This window comes from Quercus robur, chromosome 4 (genome assembly GCF_932294415.1).
Source record: "Quercus robur chromosome 4, dhQueRobu3.1, whole genome shotgun sequence".
NCBI lineage: Eukaryota > Viridiplantae > Streptophyta > Magnoliopsida > Fagales > Fagaceae > Quercus > Quercus robur.
The window spans coordinates 391,101-416,508 of record NC_065537.1 but is presented as its reverse complement, the minus strand read 5'-3'; the positions used below and the strand labels follow the sequence as shown (position 1 = coordinate 416,508).

General features: G+C 34.3%; 1 pseudogene; it reads right to left on the bottom strand.

Annotated features, from left to right (window-relative positions):
• Positions 1–15,823: 15,823 nt before the first annotated feature.
• On the bottom strand, positions 15,824–25,408 carry LOC126720257 (protein RETICULATA-RELATED 1, chloroplastic-like; annotated as a pseudogene).

Genomic DNA, 25,408 nt, shown 5'->3' with positions numbered 1-25,408 from the left:
TTTAATCCCCTTCGACAAGTTTGGCCTGTTGGGCCCACTTCGGTTAATTTTAGTCTATTCAATCCGCTTTACATGAAAGCTGAAACGTTTTGCATTTGGATTCTAACTCCTCATCTGCCCAATAGCACAATTGGCCAATGTTTCCACATTACCCACTATTAATTTAGCGCTTCTTCTATTTTATTTCTTTCTTTTTTGTCTAGTCCTCTCTTGGAAGTTAAAAACCAACTGATTGATTTGTCCCAAAGTGTTAACCATGAAAATCATAGCTGAAAGCTCGGATTTTTACTAAAACACAAGAGCTTGTTCAAACCTCTAATTAAAAATTACATCTAAATTCCTTTTACTCTAACTTAAATAAAATGTGAAATAAGAGTAAATGTGCGCAATGAATCGATAATACTACCCTAAGCCATATTCATCCATTATCAACAATAAAATGAAAGCTTAAAGAGTAGAGAAGAGAGATGCAAACACAAGATAACACCAAGGCATGTTATCGAAGAGGATACCGAAGAACTCGGTGAAAAACCTATCTGTGACCCTCCAAGTCGAAATCGATCCACTAGAGAATAAAATTGGAGTACATGAATAACAAAAGACCCTCCAAGCCAAGTCTATCCCATGTACTTGAGCCCTCCAAGCTTCTGCTATCAATGGACTTCTCGGAGTTTTGTCTTCTCTAACTTTTCGGATCCCACAATTCAGTCCGATTGCATCTACCAATGAACGGTTCCTTCCAATACTTCCCAATAGCACCAAAATATCACTTGACACTTAGAATGGGTGTGGTAAGTGTTTGGGCTAACAACCTCTCAAGGATCTAGAGATGGAGAGATAGGAGTTAAGGAAAACCATAAGGAAATGTGTAGATGATTGTGAGTATAACAATCTCTAACTCTCAAGTATATTTGCTAGGGTTTTCTCTCTGAAAAGCACTCCTTACAATTCGTGGGTAATGAGGGTATTTATAGTGTGGGTAAAGGATTTCGTAAAGCAACTTCACTTTTTGCCAAACATAATGTTTCGCGGGTATTTCACGGGATGGCCCTTCTCGCGAAACACTCGCGAACTAGACAGCCTAGCGTGACTCTTTAGCTTCCAGTCATGTGCTTCACACGTGGCCTTTTTGCGGGTTGCTTCTCACAAGCTACTCGCGAATTGCATTGATTCATCTTTTGAAGCTTGATTCTTCACTGATCTCTCATACTCATACCTTACAAATAAACCCACATATATACAGGGAAAATAATTGAAGAAATTACAATAAAATTTGACATGGAATTAAAGCCAACATAAGCTAGTTGTAAATTTTACAATCTCCCCCTTTGGCTATTTCGTGACAAAACCCCTAAACAGGCTTTAGACTTAAACATGAGTTTGGGAACATAGGCAAAACTCACTCACACCTATATCTAAAAGCTGTGAAGCACTTGAACCATATACACCTGTATCCTGAAACACTTGCACATAACAAATAAACTTCATTAAGCATGAGACAAGTAGAACACAAGGCATGTATAAAGAACCAGTAAAAAACGATTATGATACCAATAGAGATATAAGACATAAGGCATAACTTGATCAAACATGAACATTTATTAGAAAATGACCACAATGAGCATTTAACTAGTAAATGATCATTCGGACATGCAATGCAAGTAAGAGCAATGCTAAATTGAATTGCATGTCCAACATAAAAACACAATGCGATAAGAGCCACAAAGCATAGACACTAAATGTAACTCAAGGCACCATATAGCAAAACAAGAAAACAAACATAGAGTAAAACAAAACAAAAACAAGATTTTCTTGAAAAGAAATGTCTTCACCCCCTTGGTATATGCATCTCCCCTATGGAATTTCTTCCCCTACGAATGTGCACGAGATAGAATTTCTCTCCCTAAGAATGTGCACAAGAGTCATATAGAAATGACGATACACTCCAGTATACTCTTTAGTATACTCTCCCCCCTTTTGTCAAGAATAGACAAATGAATCAAGAGGAATGAAGGAAAGAAAAGAAGATATGAACAAGGATAAGATGTATGAGGGGTACAAGATGAATGGGAAAATAAAACTCAAACAAAAGATAAAACATCTTAAAAACAAAATGTTACAAAGCATAAAGAAAACATGACATGCTAAGGATGATGAAACAAGATATAGACCAAGGCATGACATAGACACAAGAACATGTTATATGTGCTGAAAGGTCTAAAAAGACTTAACTAGCATGAGTGAATGCAAAACATGTCAAGTGATAGAATGTGTGCATCAATGATGCATCTAGTGTGCATGTGAGATGTATGACCAATGCATGAGCAGACGCTCACGGGGTAAAGTGTGTAAAACACACAACCAATTATCAAAACATGATAAAAATGCATAATCATAGTAATTCCCCAAAATTGGTACTCATCAGAGTCCAAAAGAGTGAAAAAATACCATAGAGACATTTTATCAAACACTTAGAGTGTACACACTACACATGTATGTTAAACAATGCATGAACATATAAAAATCTTACTTAAATACATGTTATTTTTATCACAAGGGTCCAACATCCAAAGCAAATCATCATTTAAAACAAAAACCAATAAAAAAGATTGATAAAAATTAAGTTTTCCAACCCTAATTTGAGAAAATCTCAACTATGAACATAAAACCCCCAAAAAATATAATCTAAGGATCAAAATCAATTAAAAGTGTTAAAGATTACCTTAGAGATGTTTATAGAGTGTAAAACAATTAAAATTAGTTGGGTTTTAATGTTGAAGCTTTGAAAAATAGGGTTTGGAGAGGATAGTCATAATAGAGACATGTGAGGAGTTTTGGACCAAAAACTCACGAAATACCCATGTAATAGCTGATCTGGGAATTTTACGAGTTGCGAACTCGCGAGCTACTCGCGAAAGTCTTTGTCTAATGACCAAAAATGCAGAAAATGTATTTTTTAGTTTTACGACTTGCAGCCAAGTCGCGAACTACTTGCAAACCACTTGCGAAAAGACTCTGACCCCCTGTTTTTCAACACAAAAACTAGCTTGAAACATTGAAAAACAAAGTAAGTACAAAAGTTAAAAACAAAGAGTGATGAAAAAACACTTCTAAATACATATAAAATGATAAAAAAAATCTTTTTGGTTTAGTCCACATATAATTGAGTACACATACATCACATTTGAACATATACAATCACATAAATAAAATAGACATTCATTGAACATTAGACTTGTGTGTTGTGTGTGTGGATCAAGTATGAACTAGTCCATAGTCTAGTATGAAACTTCAATGATCAAGTCATACACAACTAGCAAGAAGTCAAGTGACCTATCTCACTAGTAGAAATGAACATATATGACCCCTCATCAAAGTGTTTACATTTGATTGAAAGCTTTTCATTTGGCTTCCATTTTTCATACTTTTGATCAATACAACTCAATTTTTGAGAAGTGCTGCCATGAAAGTTTTGATATTTCTTTGACGAATAGCCTTTATCTTTGGCACCATACATTTCAAATACATATTTGCTCACATTTTCCTAGTCAAACTAGTTTTCGAAGCAAGACTTTTTCAGCTCTTTCTCTTTTTAGAGATTATGACGTTTTTAGAGCTTTTTGACTAGACAAGTAAATGTGAGGAGATATATAGGCACAAGTCTATGCATGTATCAAGATCAAATAAGACTATTAACTAATCATTCATGACAAGCTTGAAGATCTATTTACAAAAATTAAACATAGATTTCTAGATGTTGTTCACACTCAAAAAAATGTGCATACATAACAAGCTAAGCTCGTAAATGCACTATTCCATTAGTACGGAGGTACTAGGCCAAACTCAACATGTGATGTGATATACACAATACAAGCGATTAAACTTTTTGAGATTTTTTACTTTTATGAGTTTTTAAAATTTTCAACACACTCAAAAGCAAAGCAATAAAGTAAGATCAACAAAAGCAAGGTGAACACAACAAAAACCTATAAAAGAAACATGATGACATGTGAGCCCCTTTCTACATGAATGCACCAATGATCAAATGAGGGTCACACTAGAGAAATAAGTCAAGGGATGATACCGACACTGATGGTCTTATGAAGGGATTCAAACCAAGAACCATCAAGTGGTTTAGTGAAAATGTCAACCTTTTGATTGTCGATGTTGATAGATTCTAGACATACAACTTTCTCTCCCACCAAGTCTCGAATAAATGATATCGAATTTCGATATGCTTTGACTTTGAGTGTTGGACAGGGTTCTTGAATAGATTAATGACACTTGTATTGTTAAAGAAAATGCACATGGTGCCTTGAATGATCCTATAATCATGAAGAAGTTTTTTCATTCATAAGAGTTGAGCACAACTACCCGTTGCAATATATTCTGCTTCAGTAGTTGATAAAGACACTAAATTTTGTTTCTTGCTCATTCATGACACCAAATTGTTTCTGGGGTAGAAACATCCTCCTGAGGTGCTCTTTCTATCATCAACACACCCGACCTAATTAGAGTCCTAGTATCCGGCTAGGCATTCATTTGAGTCTCTTGAGTACCAAATCCCATAGTCGGATGTTCCATTGACATGATAAATGATTCTTTTAATTGTTGTCATATGGGACTCTTTGGGAGCTGCTTAAAAACGAGCACATATCCCAACACTGAAGGATATGTCCGGCCTACTTGCAGTGAGATATAGGAGACTGCCAATAATACTCTTGTAAAGGGTTTGATCTACTTCCATACCGACTGGATTGAAGCTCAGTTTGATCAAGGAACTCATTGGAGTAGATGCATGTTTCTTGGAGTCTAAACCAAATCTCTTCACGAGATTTTTGGCATACTTCTCTTGAGATATGAAGATCTCATCTTTTCTTTGTTTCACTTGAAGACCAAGGAAGTAGTTTAGCTCCCCCACCATGCTCATTTTGAATTCCTTCTTCATTTCTTCTGAAAATTCTTGAGTAAGAGCATCAATTGATGAACCAAACACAATGTCATCCACATACACTTGAGCTACAAAGAGAGATTTCTCATCTTGTTTGACGAAAAGTGTTCAGTCAACTTGACCTCTTTTGAAACCATGATCCAAAAGATATTATGTAAAATGATCATACCATGCCCTTGGTGCTTGCTTCAACCCATATAATGCTTTCTTCAATCGTAGAACATGGTCCGGAAAATGTGGATCTTGAAATCCCATTGGTTGCTCAACAAATACTTCTTGTAGAAGCCCATTCAAAAATGCATTCTTCACATCCATTTGATAAAGCTTGAAATTCATAATATATGCTACGGAGAGAAGAATCTGGATTGACTCAAGTCTTGCTACTGGAGCAAATGACTCATCAAAGTCTACACCTTTAACTTGAGTATAATCTTGAGCCACCAATCTAGATTTGTTTCGCACAACCTCACCATCCTCATCGATCTTGTTCTTGAAGATCCACTTGGTACCAATTACATGAGTGTCTTTTGGTCTTAGAACCAATTCCCATACATCATTTCTAACAAATTAATGTAATTCTTGGTGCATGGATTCTACCCAATTTTCATCTTTCAAGACTTCTTCCACCTTTTTTGGTTCAAATTGAGCAAGATAGCAATGATACGTCACATGATTCACACTATAGCTAGGTCCCCTTCTCAAACAAAGGCTCTCATCCAAAACTCTAATTATATTGCTTTTGGGATGATTTAGACTCACTCTTAACGATGGTTTCTTTGAAGTGGAAGGCTCATCATCATGAGAGATTGGAGGCTGGACTTCTGGAGGAGTGAGTAGGCTTGATGACCCTCGGGTTGATCTAGTTTCCCTTCTTAATGTGATAGGATTAGTTTCCTTTTCTGGTGATTGTCTTCCAACATCATTGCTTTGTGAAAAGTTACCGTCATCATCATTCTTCTTAAGGCTTGGAGCTTCTCCATCTTCATCAACACTCTTTTTTGGAATGGTATCATCTATAACCACATTTATTGACTCCATGACCATCTTTGTATGCTTGTTGTAAACTCTATAAGCTCAGCTGTTCACGGAGTACCCTAGGAAAATCCCTTCGTCACTCTTGGCATCAAACTTCCCAAGATTTTCCCTATCATTGAGAATGAAGCATTTACTACCAAAAACCTGGAAGTATTGGCTTCTTTTCCTTTCATATCTCATATGACGTTTTATTTGTTCCTGCTCGGAAGAAGATTCTATTGCTAATGTGGCATGAAGTATTCACTGCTTTAGCCCAAATTTTTTGTGGAATATCCTTGTTAAGTAGCCTTACTCTTGCTATCTCTTGTATCACACGGTTTTTCCTTTCAACAACCCCATTTTGTTGTGGAGCTTTGGGGCTGAGAATTCCTTTTTAATTCCATGCTAATTGCAAAATGTTTCAAATTTTGCATTCTCAAATTTCTTCCCATGATCACTTCTTATTTTGACGATAGGAACTCCCTTTTCATTTGGAAGCTTTTTGCAAAGTTTTTCCATCTTTCTGCATGCTTCCGACTTTTCTTCAAGGAATTCCACTCAAGAGTATCTTGAGAAATCATCAACTACAACCATGAGGTACCTTTTTCCACCCATGCTTTCTATTCTTGTTGGACCCATTAGATCAACATGAAGCAACTCCAATGGTCGAGATGTAGCAATAACATTTACTTTGGAATGGGTTGATTTAGTTTGTTTTCCCAATTGACATGGGCCACAAACATTTTTCTTGATCTTTCCAAATTTTGGCAAACCAATCACAGCTTCAAGTTTTGAAAATTTGGCCACTCGTTTGTAATTGGCATGTCCAAAACGTTGGTGTCATAGCTCCAACAAATTAACTTGAGCACTCTAGCATGATACATTCGGCTTGGGAACCACGCCATAGCAATTGTCGGTGGTCCTAAGTCTCTTCAATACTTGCACACCTTCTTCACTGAGAATTAGAAACCCTTTCTTGAAAACTTGGACCAAAAAATCTTCATCACAGATTTGGGTGATGCTTAACAAGTTTGCCTTTAGCTCTTTGATGTGCAAAACATCGGTCAACAATGAAAGTCCCGGAATGTCAATAGTTCCCTTTCCAAGGACTTGTGAGTGACTACCATCCCCAAATGTCACATAACCATCATCCTTTTCTTTGAGGCTTTTAAAAAGAGATTTATCACCGGTCATATGCCTTAAGCACCCACTGTCAAGATACCACAAACACAAATTAAACACTTTCAATGCAGTATGAACAAAAAGACAAGCATGTGACAAACATTCTTATTTTTCAAAGCAAGACTCATCTTCCTTTACATTTTTCTTGGATGAGTGAAGCTTTCTTTTTAGACTATCAAGCTTATTACACAAATGTCTATTCCTCCTCTTATACTTTGCAATTAAGGAATTAGACTCATACAAGCTATTATGAAGCTCATGATTTCTATGCTTTAGACATTTCAACATGTGTATGAACATTCTAACATGTTTCTTAGACTTTAATAACTCTAAGAGCTCATTACGAGGACAATCTCCAAAGATGCTCATAGAGTCGTTATCATAAACACATGAACCATAATTCATGTTAGCCTTTTCCATTGCCATATCCATTATCCATAGCAAAAAGGGATCTAAGATCACACAAGGATATTGAAATCCGACAAGTGTACCCGCTCTGATACCAATTGAAAGCTCAGATTTGTGCTAAAATACAAGATCTTGTTTAGACCCCCAATTAAAAATTACATCTAGATTGCTTTTATTCTAACTTAAACAAAGTGCAGAACAAGAGTGAATGTGTGCAATGAACCAATAACACTATCCTAAGCCATATTTATCCATTATCAATAATAAAATGAAAGCTTAAAGAGTAGGGAAAAGAGATGTAAACACAAGATAACACCAAGACGTGTTATCAAAGAGTAAACTAAAGAACTCGGTGAAAAACCTCTCCGCGACCCTCCAAGTCGAAATTGATCTACTAGAGAATAAAGTTGGAGTACATGAATAACAAAAGACCCTTTAAGCTTAGTCTACCCCATGTACTTGAGCTCTCCAAGCTCCTACTACTAACGGACATCTCGGAGTCATTTTCTCTTGCTTTCCAGATCCTACAATTCAGCTGGATTGCATCTGCCAACGAATGACTTCTTCCAATACTTCCCAATAACACCAAAATCTCACTTAAGACTTAGAATGGGTTGCGGTAAGTATTTAGGCTGACAACCTCTCAAGGATCTAGAGATGGAGAGGTAAGAGTTGAGGAAAACCACAAGGAAATGTGTAGATGATTATGGGTATAACAATCTCTAACTCTCAAGTGTATTTGCTAGGGTTTTCTCTCCTAAAAAGTACTCTATACAATTTGTGGGTAATGAGAGTATTTATAGTGTAGGTAAAGAATTTGGTAAAGCAACTTCACTTTTTGCCAAATAGAATTTTTCGTGGGTACTTTGCGGGATGACCTTTCTCACGAAACACTCGCGAACTTAACAGCCTGGCGTCCAGTTATGTGCTTCACACGTGGCCTTTTTGCGGGTTGCTTCTTGCGAGCTACTCATGAACTGCACTGATTCATCTTTTGAAGCTTGATTCTTCACCGATCTATTACACTCATCCCTTATAAATAATCCCACATACATATAGGGAAAATGATTGAAGAAATTAAAATAAAATTTGGCACGGAATTAAAGCCAACACAAGCTAGTTGGAAATCAAAATTTTACAATAGCATCTTTTAATTTAATGAGAGCAAAAAATTCTAGCATTTTTATATTTTAATTCTCTAAATGCACAAAAAAAAAAAAAAAAAATCTCAAAAAGAAAATTCTAGCATTTGTGCCATATGGAGCATTCCTTGAAGTTCTCTTTATTTAGGGTTCTAAATCAACAAAGTTTGCATTTATATCAAAGGATTAGTTCATTAAATTAGTCAATACAGTAAATGCTTATATCAATTATTTATAGTTGTGCATTAATTATTTATATCAAATGAATTTATATGATTATTTTATAAATTCTATCTAAGAGATAATTTTTAGTTGGAATGATAATAATAAATTTAGAATATGACATTCTTACTCATGTTTAGATGCTGTGACAACTGTTAGGATTAGTGCCCTTAAATTTTATTGTATGATTTTATGTATGATATTATGTATGACATTATATATGACATGATGTATGACTTAATATTGTGATTGATAAATTTGTTTTATTATTATCTAAAATAATGGTAACATGAATATTCGGACATTATCATATAGTCCATGAGATGCATAGTATGTAATTTATGTGAAAAGTCACAGAGGATATAAATCACAAGTTCTTTATAAACTCAGAATTTTAGTTCGTAGTCGGTGATGAAATTGAGCGTTTCATCTGCGAAGATTATAGCATATCAACTAAGATGATTTGTCTTGATCATGGAAGTGGAGACTTCTAGTTGATATGTTGATATGTTTTAAGAGTTAAGATATATTGAACTGGACCGCTGTGAGATTTATTATTCTCCTAACGACTGTCAAATGAATAATAAATCTCACGACTTTTATTTACATGAACTTTTAATCCTGAGAGAATAATGGACCTGATCATGAAGTGTAGGTTGCTTTGATATATCAAGAGTGAGATCTAAAGTAACGGTAAAAACCTCAGTATATTAGGCAACCACATATAGTGTTGATGGAACATATATTCTCAAAATGGAATTCACAGTCTTTTAACGGAAATACAAAATATTCCCTTGAGATAAGTTTAATGGGTTTGTTATTCAGAATGTTAAGTCTAACTACTTTAGTAAATAGTTACTAAAGTATATATTTATGAAATTGGATTTCATAAATATATGATGAATAACTTAAAGGATTAAACCGGGTACTCAAGGATTAAGATGTAGTAATTTATAAAGTGGCAGTCTACATTCATGACTTTGTATTACTACGAATATTTTATAAAGGAGTTGCATGTACAATAAAGTCTTGGGATATAATTTATTAATAAGGCTTAGAGTACAATTATATTTATATAGTGATATTAAATATAATTAATGGTAACTTTGGACTTGTCAAGAGTTGACAGAAAAGCCCAAGGCCCATTAGAACTAATGTCTTATTTGTTCCCTTTTGGTCCTATTCCAAGCCACATACTAGAGCATAATTGGGAAGGCCCAAAAGGCTAGCTCAATTAGATAATCAGTTATAAGAAGAGAAACATACAAAATTTAGAGAAGAACAACATACATGAAATGGTTTGTATGTGAGTGTTGGACACTCTCTCATTCTCTCTTGAACATACACATATAACTCATTGAGAGACTACACTTTTTGGGTGTTAGTAGAATTGGAGTGAAGATTAAAAGTACTCCCAAGGACTTCTAATCTTTGTTTTGAAATTCACCACACCAAGGTACACTCTCTTGTTCTTATATTTTGAAATTTACATAGTGTATGTTGTCAATTACGAATGAAGTAGATCCGTTAATTTTCCGTTGCATATGTTTTATATGTGATGCAAACATGCATTTAACCATAAAAAAAAATTGACACAAGAGTCATAAAAAAAATTTTGTGAATTCACTAAAATAAATCTTAGTCCTTTAAATTTCCTAACTCCTTTTAGTCACATGTAATATATATGTGTGTGTGTGTGTGTGTGTGTGTGTTTAATATAATTTTTCTACATTTATTTGAGAAACAATAATTGAAGGATATATGCATTTTTTTAGTAGGCATGAAACATGCTTATCTATATTAACCACTACGTCATGCAATTTTCTATTTGTGAACACACACACACACATAGTATGATTTCTATTTTGTCTATAAAATAACTAAGGATTACAATTTTTTACAAGGAAATTTATTCAAATTTTTTTTATTCATCAATAGTTTGGGGATATGAATCATGAATATCTCTATTAGAAATTGAGGTGCCAACCAATTAATCTATAATATTCTTGGCAAACTTATTGAAATATTGGAGAAAACTAATAATAAGTACATCGTGTGGAAATTTAGCTAGTCTTACTAAAAGTTTAATCACTTAACCAAAACGTATGAGAGTTTGGAAATTCTACGTACCTTGGAAGGGCGGGGGATGATGCTTATAAAGTGGTATAGAGCTGACCAAGATCCTGTGAATGTAGGCTCTTTCCTTATAGGAAGAGTATGAAGTTAATGCTCTAAGATCTTTAGGCCGAACTTTCCATGTTTGGAGGATATGAATGGAAGAGTATGAAGTTAATGCTCTGAGATCCTTGGGCCTAACTTTCCATGTTTGGAGGATACGAACGTGTAGAAGGATCTTTGGGTGTGGTGTGAAAGTTCTTTCCATACAGAGATACTAGTGTGGAGAACATGTAAACGATGTGGAGCTAAGTATGAAGGGTCGTCAGTCATGCATTGCTTCGTCTGCCATTTTTTGTATCAAACGAGTAAATATTACTATTGTCAGAGATGTTGATGAGCACTTAGGGGGCTTGACGATCTTTGGGGTGCCTGACAAACCTTGGGGACACCTGAAGGTACGCATGAGGCCTAACGATGCTAATGGGACCTAATGATTATTTATTGTCTAATGATGCCTTTGTACTTGAAGGCTCAGTGTGTTAGCCAAATTTTGGGATGGTGAAAATATTCCCTATTAGTAAACATTTTCCCTTATTGTTATGAAAGAGTCCTAATATTATGCCATCCTTCAAGGTTGGTTAAAGGGATGTGATCTTAGGGCACCTTTTCCAATGTTATAGCTAGAAGGAAGGTACATGTTGTGTTGCATTAAAGACAAACAATAATATCAAAGAGGATTGACCAAGGATTGTATGATCAATGCATAAAAAGAGGCGCAGAATTCTATGTCATTGTCCCAGAAAACTCCAACAAACCAATTAGGATGCAAATTCAGATTGGTGGAGGGGGACTTCTACGCAACAGTGAGGGTGACTGGATTGCTGGTTTTACAAGGAAGCTTGGTAGCATGTACAGCATCATGGCTGAGTTGTGGGCCCTTAAGGAAGGTCTTTCTCTGGCTAGGCAATTGAATTTAACAAACCTGAATATTGAAGTTGACACTATTGTCCTTGTTCACCTTCTTACTAACCCTGGAACTATTAATCTTATGCTTGAACTGTTGGTGAATGACTGCAGGAACTTGATCAAGCTCTTCCCTAACTGCTCTGTCACTCATATCTATAGGGAGGCTAACCGTTGCACTGACAAATTGGCCAAGAAGGGAGCAACCCAAGACACTGATCTTCTTATTTGTATGAACCACCGCCTGTGGTGGATGATTTGCTAGTTTTTGATAAAACTGAGCTATTTTGTAATAGACTAATTGTGTCCTAAGCTTTTTTTTTTTTTTATGCAGCGCCTTTTTAACCAAAAAGAAAAAAGAAAAAGACAAACAATAATAGGTAAGTCACAATAAATACAAATATGAGAGGTAATGGTCTTTTATGGCACTCCTTTTTAGGCAAAAACAATCAATTGCCACCTTCAAGTAGACTTTTTCAAACTAAATACAACTTTAGGTGAGGACAATATAATGCGATAATATTGTTTTGTTGCTTATATATATTATGTGACAAAAATGACGACAAACATTAGCCGGCAAAAGGTGTTTCATTGCCATATGTAGCAAGAAATTGTTTTTGTTGCCATAGACCTTGTTTTCCGATTACACTTGACCCTTGTAATGGGGACACATGACACATAAAATGATATCCATCCACTTGCAAAAGATTAAAGATTAAAAAAAAAAAAAATGATCCACCAGCTAAGATTTAACGGATTAAATTGCAATCCCACTTATTGGGATGTAACAAACTAACAAATTTATCACACGGGGATACGAAATATGTTCCCATCCCAGCTATAAGGGATACAAAAGGTTGCAAAAATGAAGCTGATATATCATGTATCCAATCTATATCTATATATTACTAAAAGTTGAAACGTAGTATTTATTGTTGCTAAGCTCCTGTTGCATCACCTCATCACCACATCATTCGCCACATAATTATTATTTATTATTTATTCCTATTTTTTTTACAAATATATATATATATATATATATATTTATATATATAGATTATTGACTTTACATATTCATTTTTGTCGGTTTTAACTTTTAACTTTTAACATCTATATATATATATTTCTTTTTTTATTTCCAATTTTCCTATAAATTTTTTTACATTCATTTATTTTTTAAATATTTACACTTTCTTCAACCTTTCTTCTTCCCTTACATTTTCATCTCCCCACTACCCTCTACTTTAATATTGTTATTCATTTTTCCCTTCATCTTTCTTTATTTGTCTCTTCTTATCTCTTCCCTCTTACTATAAATTTGTCACTTTTTTCCATTCTTTGCATAGTTTTCTCTCACAAAAAGGTTCTCTCTCTCTCTCTCTCTCTCTCTCTCTCTCAATGTTTTGGTGGATTTTTATTTTTTTATTGCATCTCCGCTTTAGGTTGATAAATATTTGTGTTTTTAAGAACTCTAATTTAGGTTAATACGATTTAGTTTTGTGTTTTAATTTATTATTATTATTATTTTGCTCTTTGATTGTTAAATTTTATCCAATTACATTATAAATAATTAAAGATAGTAGATAAAAATAAAATAGTATTCCATTACATAGCATAATTTGGGTAATTTAGTGTTTATTGTTATATCTTTTAATTTTTCTTATTTTTTTCTTCTCTTCTATTTTACTCAATATTGAAATTCAACCACATCCTCCTTATCATTAAATTATTTATATTTTCTCTCTCTTTTTGTTTAAAAAAAATAAAAAATGTAATATTTTACTTAAATTCAAATAAAAGAAAATTGTGCTCATTTTTTTTTAACATTTACACTTTCTTCAACCTTTCTCCTTCTCTTTACCTTTTCATCTTCCCAAACATTCTGCCTTGATATCCTCTTCCTCTTTCCTTTTATCTCCTTTATTTTGTTTCTTTTTATTATCATCCTCTTAGTATAAATTTGTCATTCACTCTTTCATTATTTGCATAATTTTCTCTCACAAAAAAGTGGTTATTTCCCACTCTTTCTCCCTCAATTTTTTGGTGGATTTTTATTTTTATTTTTCTTGCATCTCTATTTTAGCTTGATAAAGTTTCATATTCTTTAGAACTCTATTTTGGTTGATGGGATTTAGTTTTGTGTTTTAAGTTTTTTTTTTCTTTGATTGTTCAATATTATCATATTGCATTATAAATAATTAAAAATAGTATATAAGAATGTACTATTATTATATTACATAGAATTATTTGGATAAGTTATTGTTTATTTTATGTATTTTTTTTTCTCATATCATTTTATTTAATATTTAAATTCAGCCACATCCCCCATATATATCATTAAATTATTTATATTTCCACTCCTTTTTTATTTAAAAAAAAATTTAAAATATAATATTTTGCCTAAATTAAATAAATAAAATTGTCCACATTAAGTGAAGTCATGCTAGGGAAACACTCATTCTCACACCCAATGCATCAAAGGAAGAATGAAATACAAAACAAATTAAGTTAGAAACACTAAATTAAAAATAAAATAAAATAACTAATAATGCATATTTAATGTCATAGAATCATCATCAAATTTTGGAAAACGATAGGTTGCCAATGGAGAGAGAGAGAGAGAGAGAGAGAGAGAGAGAGAGAGATGGTATAGAAAAGAAAAACCAATACAAAGTAATAAAGAGTAGATAAAGAAAAAAAAACTAAATGTCAATTAGTAATCGTTGATTGGAAAACAAAAAGGTTGTAAGGAGAAGTAAAAAATAAAATAGAGATTACCGTGTGGAGAACATTAAAAACTTTACAGTGTAGTAACATAAACTATTAAATTCACTTAAAAAATTAAATCAACAATCAACAATTAAACACAATCATAGTACTAAATTTAAATTTAAAACTAATCAAACTCTAACAATGGAAACCATATTAATCATAACTAAAAAAGAGATGTTCTTTGATAGTAATAGAAATTACATAAGAAATAAAGTTAGAAAATTTAAAAATCTATTTTTTGACATTTCATTTAACCTTATTTAATATATATATATATATATATATATATATATATATATATAATTTTCATACACTATTACTTTCGAAAATCTAATGAACAATGCTACCTCTCATTTATCATCTTTGTTATGCAAATCATCAGTTATTAAATATATGATAATAGTAAGAAGCATTACAAATAAGATCACTAAAAAAATATATAAAATTAATTAGCCACTATTATTATGGAGTAGTAGTCTATAAATTTACACATCCAAAAAAGTGAAATATGTAGAGTTTTCTTAAAGGTATGTGTAAAGATTCACTATATATGTGTGTGTATAAAGGTAAAAAAAGGTATATTTAAGGTGTTTGTTAACTTAAAAACTAATGAAAAACCAATAGTTAATAACTAAAATTATAGTATTAATAAAATATTTAATGAGACAATCCTAAAAAAATTATCACGCGCAACACGCGGCTATGCAACTAGTACATATAACAAGCCAGGAGAGAGCATGGTTTCTTGTATCCTTTTTCAAGGATAAGAGACCAGCCTTGAAAACAAGGCTTACTTGAATTGAATGCTGACTCAATTGCGGTGAATTACATAAGTTCATTACAAATATTTGCAGTTGGATCATTTGATAATAGAATAGATTTAAACATTCATAACTAAGGAGATGATGGCAATAATTCAAAATCATTGAATTGTTTGGGACATGACAAACAGGTTTTGCGAAATCTTGACAGTTTGAGAGCCCAAAAGAAATGTATAGAAGTTATTTTTAAAATCAATGTAATATTCTCATTAAAAAAAAGGTGTAATATCGTAACTAAACATTCAATCTATAAAAAAATTTCAACAACAATTAATTCTGAATACAGCATTGTTATACATGTCAATTTAGATTAAGTGCAAGTACTTTAAAGGGTAAAAAAAAATTAAGAAATCCTCCCCAAAAATATTATTCTTGTACTATTCATTAAATTTTCTCTCAGCTGCCCCACTGCAGAAGCAGCCATGAATCATTATGCATACCTCCCACCCGCTCTTTCTCTAAATTTTGGTGAGCAAGCTCTCAATGTCTTCGTCATATGGCAAAATTGGACAGTGACAGTGATTAGATCAACAGAACTATGCTCAACTTGTAGTCACCTTCTTCCGGACAATCCTCTTTCTCCATGCCTTGGGAGCCGCTGGTTCCCCATCAGCAACAGAGTCAACAGTCCCCTGTTTGATGCCAAGGAGCCCAAGCCCAGAAACAATGGCATTCTTTGATATAAACCATTTTGAAGATGGCCTATTAACATCCTCAGAAGGTCTGCTGTAAACCTTCAAGAGACTATCTGATTGAACCAGTGGATCAGCCTCTACGCCTAACCATGCCAGCCTTGATCTCTCTCCTAATTGAACATTCAAAATCCTGCATACAATGATTACTAACAAAGTTAAACTGCTCAAGCTCAGATGAAAGTATCAAAAGGCAGGGACAATTATTTTAGGTACATAAAGTTTGGACACCAAGACCAATCAAACAAATAAGCTTTCGTAATCTATGGCTACAGATTTCAATATAATCAATATGTGGATGCATATTAACAAGTTCTGACAAAGATTGCAAATCTATCACTTACAGAAGGAATTTATCAAGGAAGAAGCCTTAATGAATAATCTGGCATCAAATGTAAATGGGTCCTTTGACATAGAAGCAAGGAGACAGAGAATGCTAATGCCACCAGATGGAATTCTCAGAGCATATGAGGCAATCATAAAATATATTGACAGACTGTTAAACCCAACGGAATAGCACATATTTTGTTCTAAATAAATAAATAAAAGAATAGAATAGAATAAGAAGCTCTTTTGTAGAAATGAATAAGCTATTAGCAAAAGCTACAATAATGAAAGAGAAGCCACTACAGTTAGAAGACTATACAACTATGTGAACATATTGAGTATATCAACAATGAAGAAAATCCCCAACAATATCATATTAATTTAATAAATTAGAATGAGAGAGAGGTTTGAAAACATCCCTTCCTTTAGCATGGGAAAATGCAAAAACTACGTAAGTCAGTAAGTGAGAACCAGCACTATTGTCAGGTTTGCATGAATGACTTGGTAGAGAAAAACAGACCTCAAAGCTGTGCTAGAAAACAATGCCACTCCAATAACATCAAAGTGGCTGATCATTGCTCTATCAAATCCACTTAACAACTGATATCTGAGGTTTGCATAGAGACCGAGGAATGCACCATAACCAAGTGCGTTGGTACTCACAGTTGGAATTGTCACAGATAACCTGCCCAAAAATCAATGGTCACCCAAAATAATTTAGTCCGGCTACTTCGCCCCATCACAGGCAGAGTTATTTACTTTCCTACTTATAAGGTGAAAAGAAAATAGATTAACAAAAGACATATTTACCTTCCCTCCTTTTTACTGGCCAAAAAGTTTGATACTGCTCCCTGTACTGCTCCAGCACTTAACCCAACCATACACAACTCTGCAGCCTTGTAGAAGAATGAATGGATACCAAACAACAACAGCATTGCAGGCTGCTATGGTAAGGACATTAATAAGTGCCAAATCCCACTCTTGCTTTATCCTACAACCATAGTAAAGAGAATCTAATCAGTTAATTATATTTAATGAGCATAAACTGAACAGCCAATTGTAGCAGCCTGCTCCAAAAGAAGCTTATATAAGAAGGCAGGATCTGCAATCATCCTGTGCAACAGAATAATTTTAGTTGATTACACAAAAATCCTAGGATAGACTCAACTGCTTACTGATATTCAATCAGTCAATGCACATAGAAAAGAATCAACCACTAATTTGTTCACAGCATTATTGAGAGGTTGAAATAAAGATATTATCTGTTATATAATTGTGTTTAAAATTTGGGTAAGAAGTTTATCCAGAACATTAAATCCATTTCTAATACTTCATTGCCTATGATTATGTATCTCTGATGGCACAAAACAGTCATATCCAGGTATGTATACTAAAAATGAACATTTACAATAGTGAACTCCGATTCTTAAACAACCAACCAATTGAAAACCATAATATGAACTAGCAATATGCCCGTCTGGTGCACGGATTACTTAAAAATTCATATATAAAGAAAAGTTTTTTTTTTAAATAAGTAAGAAAGATGTATATTCAAAAGGCTACTTTAAGCATGAAAAGCACAAAGCAAACCAAAATTTACAAAGAAGAGAAAAAAAACAAGGAAGAAAATTAATAAAACTAAAAGAAAATTATCCTAAGTTATATGATGGAAGTCTATTGTTTAAGATTTTTGTCAAAAAACTACTGATTTTGAAGGATTTCTTTTTTTGTTAAGTAAAATAAATTGAATTGAAAACAAAACAGACCCAAATACACTGGAAATGTACAATGGGTACAATACAATCGAGATCCCAAAATATAATGATCCAACAAATCAGAAATAGAAAAACATGAAAATGTTTGTAAAAAGCTAAACTCTACTTGAGTAAAGTACAAAAGAAAAAGACTTAATCTTGAGAATCCAACGTTCACATCCCTCAAAACTTCTAACATTCTGTTCTCTCCAAATATACCACATTATGCAATGTGGCACAAACCTCCACAAAGCTATATTGCAATGTTGGCAAAACCTGCCCTGCCATGAAGATAACACCTCTAGATTCCAAACAAGCTAAACGCCATTGTCCGCAACTCATATGCTAGCATGACATTGGAAGGGAATGAAGAATGATAATATCCATGAACCTCAAAACCTCTACTCTTAGCTGTCTTCCAACAGATTTATCACAGTCATCACCCTGCTAAGACGTGGAATAGATCAAATCCATAAACAAAGCCAATGATTCTAATTCCCAATTAACGAGAACTGTACATCCCAGTGAAGCCTCCCTAGACCGACTAATACAGTAAAATTCCAGAAAAGCCTCCTTAAGAGGATAATCTCCACACCACACATCATGCCAAAACTTCACTCTAGTACCATCACCCACATGACCATTGTTTACTCTTTGAAAGTGCGGGGGGTTGGCCATGATAAGGTTTGTTGGAAGCCAGAAAGGAGTCGGGTGGTTTTGAGGTTAGAAGTTTCTATCTTTCTTTCTACCCTCCTACTCTCTCCTTCCCTTGGAGGTTGGTGTGGCAATCAACCTCAAAGGTCCCTCCAAGGGTGGCTTTCTTTTCATGGTCAGCCTCTTTAGTTAAGATTCTTACAACTGATAACCTCCATAGAAGGAGTATTATTGTTCTTGATTGGTGCTATATGTGTAAGCGGTGGGGGGAGTCGGTGGATCATCTTCTGCTTCATTGCCCAACAGATTATGAACTGTGGTCTTTGGTGTTTTATTTGTTTGGACTCCATTGGGTTATGCCTCTTAAGGAAGTTGAGTTGTTTGAGTTTTGGCAAGGTAATTTCAGGCGACATCGCTATATTGTTTTTTGGAGACTTGTGCCGCATTGCTTGATGTGGTGTATTTGGAGAGAAAGGAATGCTAAATGCTTTGAGGGATGTGATCGGTCCTTGTTAGAGATTAAGTCTTTTTTCTTGCATACTCTCCTTGTTTGGAGTGTGGCTTTATCGCATTTTACTTGATCATTGTAATTTTGGTTCTTGATTTTTGCCCCCACAGTACATCTCCAATGAACTTGGGTTGGCTAGTTTTTTCTTAATAATAATTTTTTTTTTTTGTTACCTGTTAAAAAAAAGAAAACTGGAGAAAGTCAACTAGTCTCTCTTGATGCATTTCCAAAGAGTAAAACCATATGGACCAGAGACAGCTTTTGTACACCATCCCTGCCATTCACTCCCATATTTCACCTCTATGACTCTTCTCCAAAGAGCATCTCTCTCAGTCTCATATCTCCACAACCATTTGCCTAACAAAGCTTGGTTAACTCTTCTCAAACATCTAGTACCTAACCCCCACCTCTACACTGGTTCACAAATCTTAGAGCACTTCACTAGGTGGACTTTAGTTTCAGCACCTATACCACTCCATAGAAAATCTCTCTGTAGTTTCTCAATATGAACCCTGGACATCACCATTTGGGGACACCGATAGGTACCAGCAGAACTAATGGGTCACTGGCGATGATTATAATATTTTGAAATTTCCAATGATATTTCTTTTAAATTTCTTCAAACTTTTAGTGATAGATTTTCAATTGAAATAGAACTATAAACTTCCAGGAGTTTGGCAGTAGAGTTTCACCTAGAATATAATTAGCTTAGTAATTTTAATGTGCTTATAACGTAGTAAGGACTCTTCTGTTTTATGTACTGTTCGTGCAGCATGAGAGAGAGTATAATTAGATTAATAATTTTAATATACTTATAAAGCAGTGTGTGTGTGTGTGTGTGTATAACGTAGTAAGGACTCTTCTGTTTTATGTACTGTTCGTGCAGCATGAGAGAGAGTATAATTAGATTAATAATTTTAATATACTTATAAAGCAGTGTGTGTGTGTGTATATATATATACACACACTTGATGCAATCTCAACGTGTAGGACACGACTTATATTATATAGTGGATGATAATATGATATCATGTATGATATTTCATTAAATCTTAGTAAGCACTATGAAACAAAAGATTAGAATGATTGCAACACAGCAGCTGCATGGCTTCAAAGAAAAGAACTCCTTGGAAGACCTCCACTAATGCTTTAGAACTAGCGTCAATTAAAAGGTCCATACCAATTGAAAAGGGAATTTTAGTTGAGAGTCCATCATAGTTGTTTGGCCCTCATTGGTTTAAGTCTTATTACAATAATTACAAATTTACATGTAGGGTTATAATTTACTTAATCTAAGGATTAGGATTAGTTTGAATTAGAGCTCTCATATTTATAAAAAGGCTCCTAACTCTGTCTTGTCGTGTTAGCACTTAATTAATTGAGATTTATAGCTTTGCTTGTTAAGCATGTGATTTTGTGATTTTGGATTTGGATATTGTTAGATGGGAATACTCCATCGAATATTCAAAATTTTTTGTATCTGTAAGTTATCTAGGGCAAGATTGGTCATTCATATATAAACCATAAACCTATATCACTCTCTTTCCTTTTTCTCTAATAAAATATCTTATAAAAAAAAAAAAAAAAAAAGTAATGTTGCAATTTATTTATTTTTTCACTGATAAAAAATCTTTTAAAAAAAAATATGATATTTCAATTCCTTCTATTCTTTATTTCTTCTTTTTTGTTCTACTGTACCTCTATCATTTTTAAACCTACGAGAGGAGAATCTTAAAAACTTCCTTTTCACAGTAGAAATCATACTTTAACGCCCAACCTTTTTCTCATCAAAGAAGAAAATCTAGCAAACTAAAAATACAAAACCTAGGCTCTGTTAGTGTTCATGTCACCAACATTGGAAGCCCTGTTAACAGCAACCTTATTCCTATTGTCCTTGCTTTGTTCTCAATCACAAATTCAACCCTACCTCCATATCATTTCAAAGCCTAAATCCTTATTCTCCACCAAAGTGATAATTCAAAATCCACTTTATAACCCTCGATTTTCCCGTCTCCAAACTTCCCAACAACATGACAATCAATCTCTTGCAACCTATGACCACTCAAAACCCTTCCAGAAGTCCTCACAAATATAGCTCATCAGCTTTATTTATTTATTTTTGATAAGTAACAAATCTTTATTTCTTTATTTACTCATTTTTATAGGTAAGTAACAAATCTTTATTAAATCAAAAACTTGCAAGTTCAGTATACAAAAAAGGAAAATGAAATCATCCTCTCAAATTATACTGCTCAATCATCTCTAACAAGGAAAAAGAAGAATCTAATTGAAGAACTCTAGTCCAATCCATCAAGGAGTAAAAAAAAAATGACTTAAGCTCACTGCTAGAATGTTCACATCCCTCAAAAGTACTAGCATCTTTCCCACCAAATACGCCACATCAAGCAATGCGGCACCATTTTCAATATAACGGCATTATGATTCCAGCCAAAACTGCCCTCCCAAGATGTTAACAAATCCATAAACTACTGTGGCATAACCCAAAGTATACCAAATAAACAAAAAACCACGGACCGCAGCTCAAATGCTATAGGACAATGTAGGAGCAAATGGTCCACATTTTCCCCATTCCATTTGCACCCAACACACCAATCAATAACAATAATACCTTACATACTTACTCATTAGTCAAAATCTTCCCCTTTGCAGCAGTCCAAGAAAAGAAAGAAACCCTAGGGCAAACTTAGACCTACTGATAATTTTCCATGGAAATGGGGCTGGGGTAGACATACCCCAAAACCTCTGCATTTTCCCCATTCTGTTTACACATAACTCACCACCTTTATCACATAAGACAGTTGTTAAATGCATCCATACTACAGCTGTCCTACATCGGAGTATACTTAGAACCCAAATGACACATGTCCAACGGCTTGAGTTACATTATAACTTGATCGCCTTAACAAATCAATATCTATTATCTCATACACTGCATATTCTAAACCCAGGGTCCCCTCATGTGACAGAAATCAACATAAAATACTTTACTGCATCTCAAGGTGTTCACCAGGTCTTTAATCTTACACTTCAGCAAGGGTTCTAATCTAGTACTAAAGAACCGAATAATAATAGGATAGATTTTTCCTCCAAAAGCCTCCTCCAACCCATTACGTGGTGATTCATGCAACCATCCACTTGTATTACTTAAACAAGTCACATGACTCAGTAAATAGATCATGTGACTAAAAGATAACGAGGACGGTTTTATCAATCGCCACATAGTGGGTTGGAGGAATTTTCCGCCAAACTGGTTTTAAGGTAAGCTTTTTTTTTTTTGAGAATAAGGAGATATCCTGCATTCTCCTCACTTTTCTCTTTTCATTCTTCGATTTTCTTTTCTTTCTCTCTCTTTTTTTTTTTTTTTTTTGAAATGGGTGAGAGAGAGAGAGAGAGAGAGAGAGAGAGAGAGAGAGAGAGAGAGAGATGGAGTGACACGAACAAAACGCCATATGCCCATATCACAGAACAGGAACAGGAACAGGAATCTATTAAAAGAAGCCCAAATTTCAAGGGAATCAGTTTAAGTTGTAGGCTAATTGCAACCTTGTATCACACAAAAAGTTTCAATGTCATGAAACAGTTTTTTATATTCACATTTCATGGCAAATGCACTTGTGCAAAGCTTTGTTCCTTTATATTCAGAAATTATGATAAACGCACACAGGTAAGCTTAGTTTTTTTATATTCAAATATCATGGTGAATGCACATGTAAAGCTTTGTCATTCTTGAAAAAAGATAAGCCTGATGCCAGAGACTGAATTCCTTGAGCTATTTCTACTGTATCAGCATCTAAGGAAGCAAAAGTGAATCCTTAAGAATATAATTAGGATCCTTTTTTTATTGGAAATGAACATACTGAGGGATTATATCACAATAAATTGTTTCAAGTGCCAAAAGCAAAACAATCCCACAAAACATTGCAGATATGAACAGTTAAGACCAAAAACAGAGAGAGAGAGAGAGAGGGAGAGAGATTAATATGTAAATGTAGCATAGGATTATATGGGAACTCTGCAACTTTGACAGCCGATGATGTGGAATTAAAGGAAGCATATTCACCTGCCAATAAATGCCCTCGACATTCCTTCAGGAAGTGCTCGGGAGATAAATCTAGTAGTAGTTGGCTGGGCATTGATTGCTAGGAATTTTACCATTTGAGCAGAGCTAACCAGACCCTGGAGGCAAAATTTGAGTTGGTATATGGAGAGATAATTCTTTGCCAAAAGCATGTAGTTAGAGAAATACCATACCATTTCATATGCTTGTCGGAATCCAGCAGGCAAATCCATCATTGTCTTCTGCCACTCGTTTAACACCGCATCTACGAATTTACGATCAAAAAGCTGATAAAAGGCACAAGATTATAGCTGCATTAGAAAATACTAATTAACAGCACTCACAGGCAAAACATTTAATCTACTCAAGAGCATATAAAAGAATTTTAACCTCCTCAAGAAATTTACGTCTCCTAAATAGGCCTCCCTCATCCCCTTCATCACCATCATCAAAGTCATCAAAGTAATCGTCGTCATCGCCATCATCATCACCACCATCACCACCACCATGATTTATTTTCTTTCCAATATCTCCACCACCTCCCCCTATTGCAGTCTGCAATTCCAGAAGTATCAGTCATGTTGCCCAAGACAATGAACAATTTTCATTACAACATGTTTAAACCAAATCAAAGCAGTAAAACTCAGTCAATTGGTTAAAGGAATGCAGAACATCGAATCTGAGTACTTAGACCTAGATCAGCACCCAAGTCCAAATCTATAAATATGTTGGTTCCCCCTAAAATAATATTTGCATAATTTAGGAGTTATATAATTTAGATGGTATCAAAACTACCGATTTCACCAGTTTCAAACACAACCCGAAGTCCACTTTATCTCAGAAGGCTATATAAGAGTTACAAGACCTATTAAGTTAAAGAAAAAATTGTAATAAGGCTGATACAAGGTCAACTATGCTCTATGGTACTAAATGTTAAGAAAAGCCTTGTAAAAATTCAAACAGGAAACTTAAGCAGAATCTTAAATTATTTTATTTATTTTGGTGACAAAGTTAGAGCAATGAATCTCAAGAATTCTATTGTTGAAGTAAACATTTAGTCCTCAAATCTTAGCCTATCCTAGCTTGGACATGATGATTCATTTTAGTTCTTAATAATTTTAAGTTTGTGCAAAAAAGGTCCTACAGTTAACTCTAACATAAATTTTCTTTTATCTCCAAATAATTGTGAAACATAGACTAAATGTGTAATGTCTCAAATAATTCTGAAAAACTCTGAGCATCCAAACACTAATAGATGTTAGAAAGAAAGAGAGAAAGAAGTACCTCGGGGCTAGACTGGGATTGCTTCTGGGACGTATCAAGCTTGCCTTTCTCCAAGGTAACCGCACCAAACGCACCGTACTGCCCTTTCATAACCGGACTCAGCATAGAAGAAGAAGAAGAAGAAACAGCCGGTGGCGCTACCAAGCAACGCTCCAATAAACTCACGGAGAAGGAGGAGTCTCCTTCCACCACTGCCGACAACGAAGAAGAAGAATAAGAAGAAGAAAAGGCTTTGAGTACCAGAACTCCCCTCCTACTGCGAGCAAGTTTCTTACCGGCTACCGGCGGCAAGTAGGGACCACCAGCAACCGCCTTCGCTGATGACGACGATGATGATAAGGTCCTTATCGGCATAATTTGCGCCGTTTGGAACACCGCGTGAGACATTCTTTTTTTCTGTTTGGATATCAAGAAAATTACATAGTATAGGAGTTTTTAAATTTTTTTTTTTTTTTGGTCTCTCTCTAAGAAGGGGGAGTGTGTTAGCGAGAGAGAGAGAGAGAGAGAGAGAGAGAGAG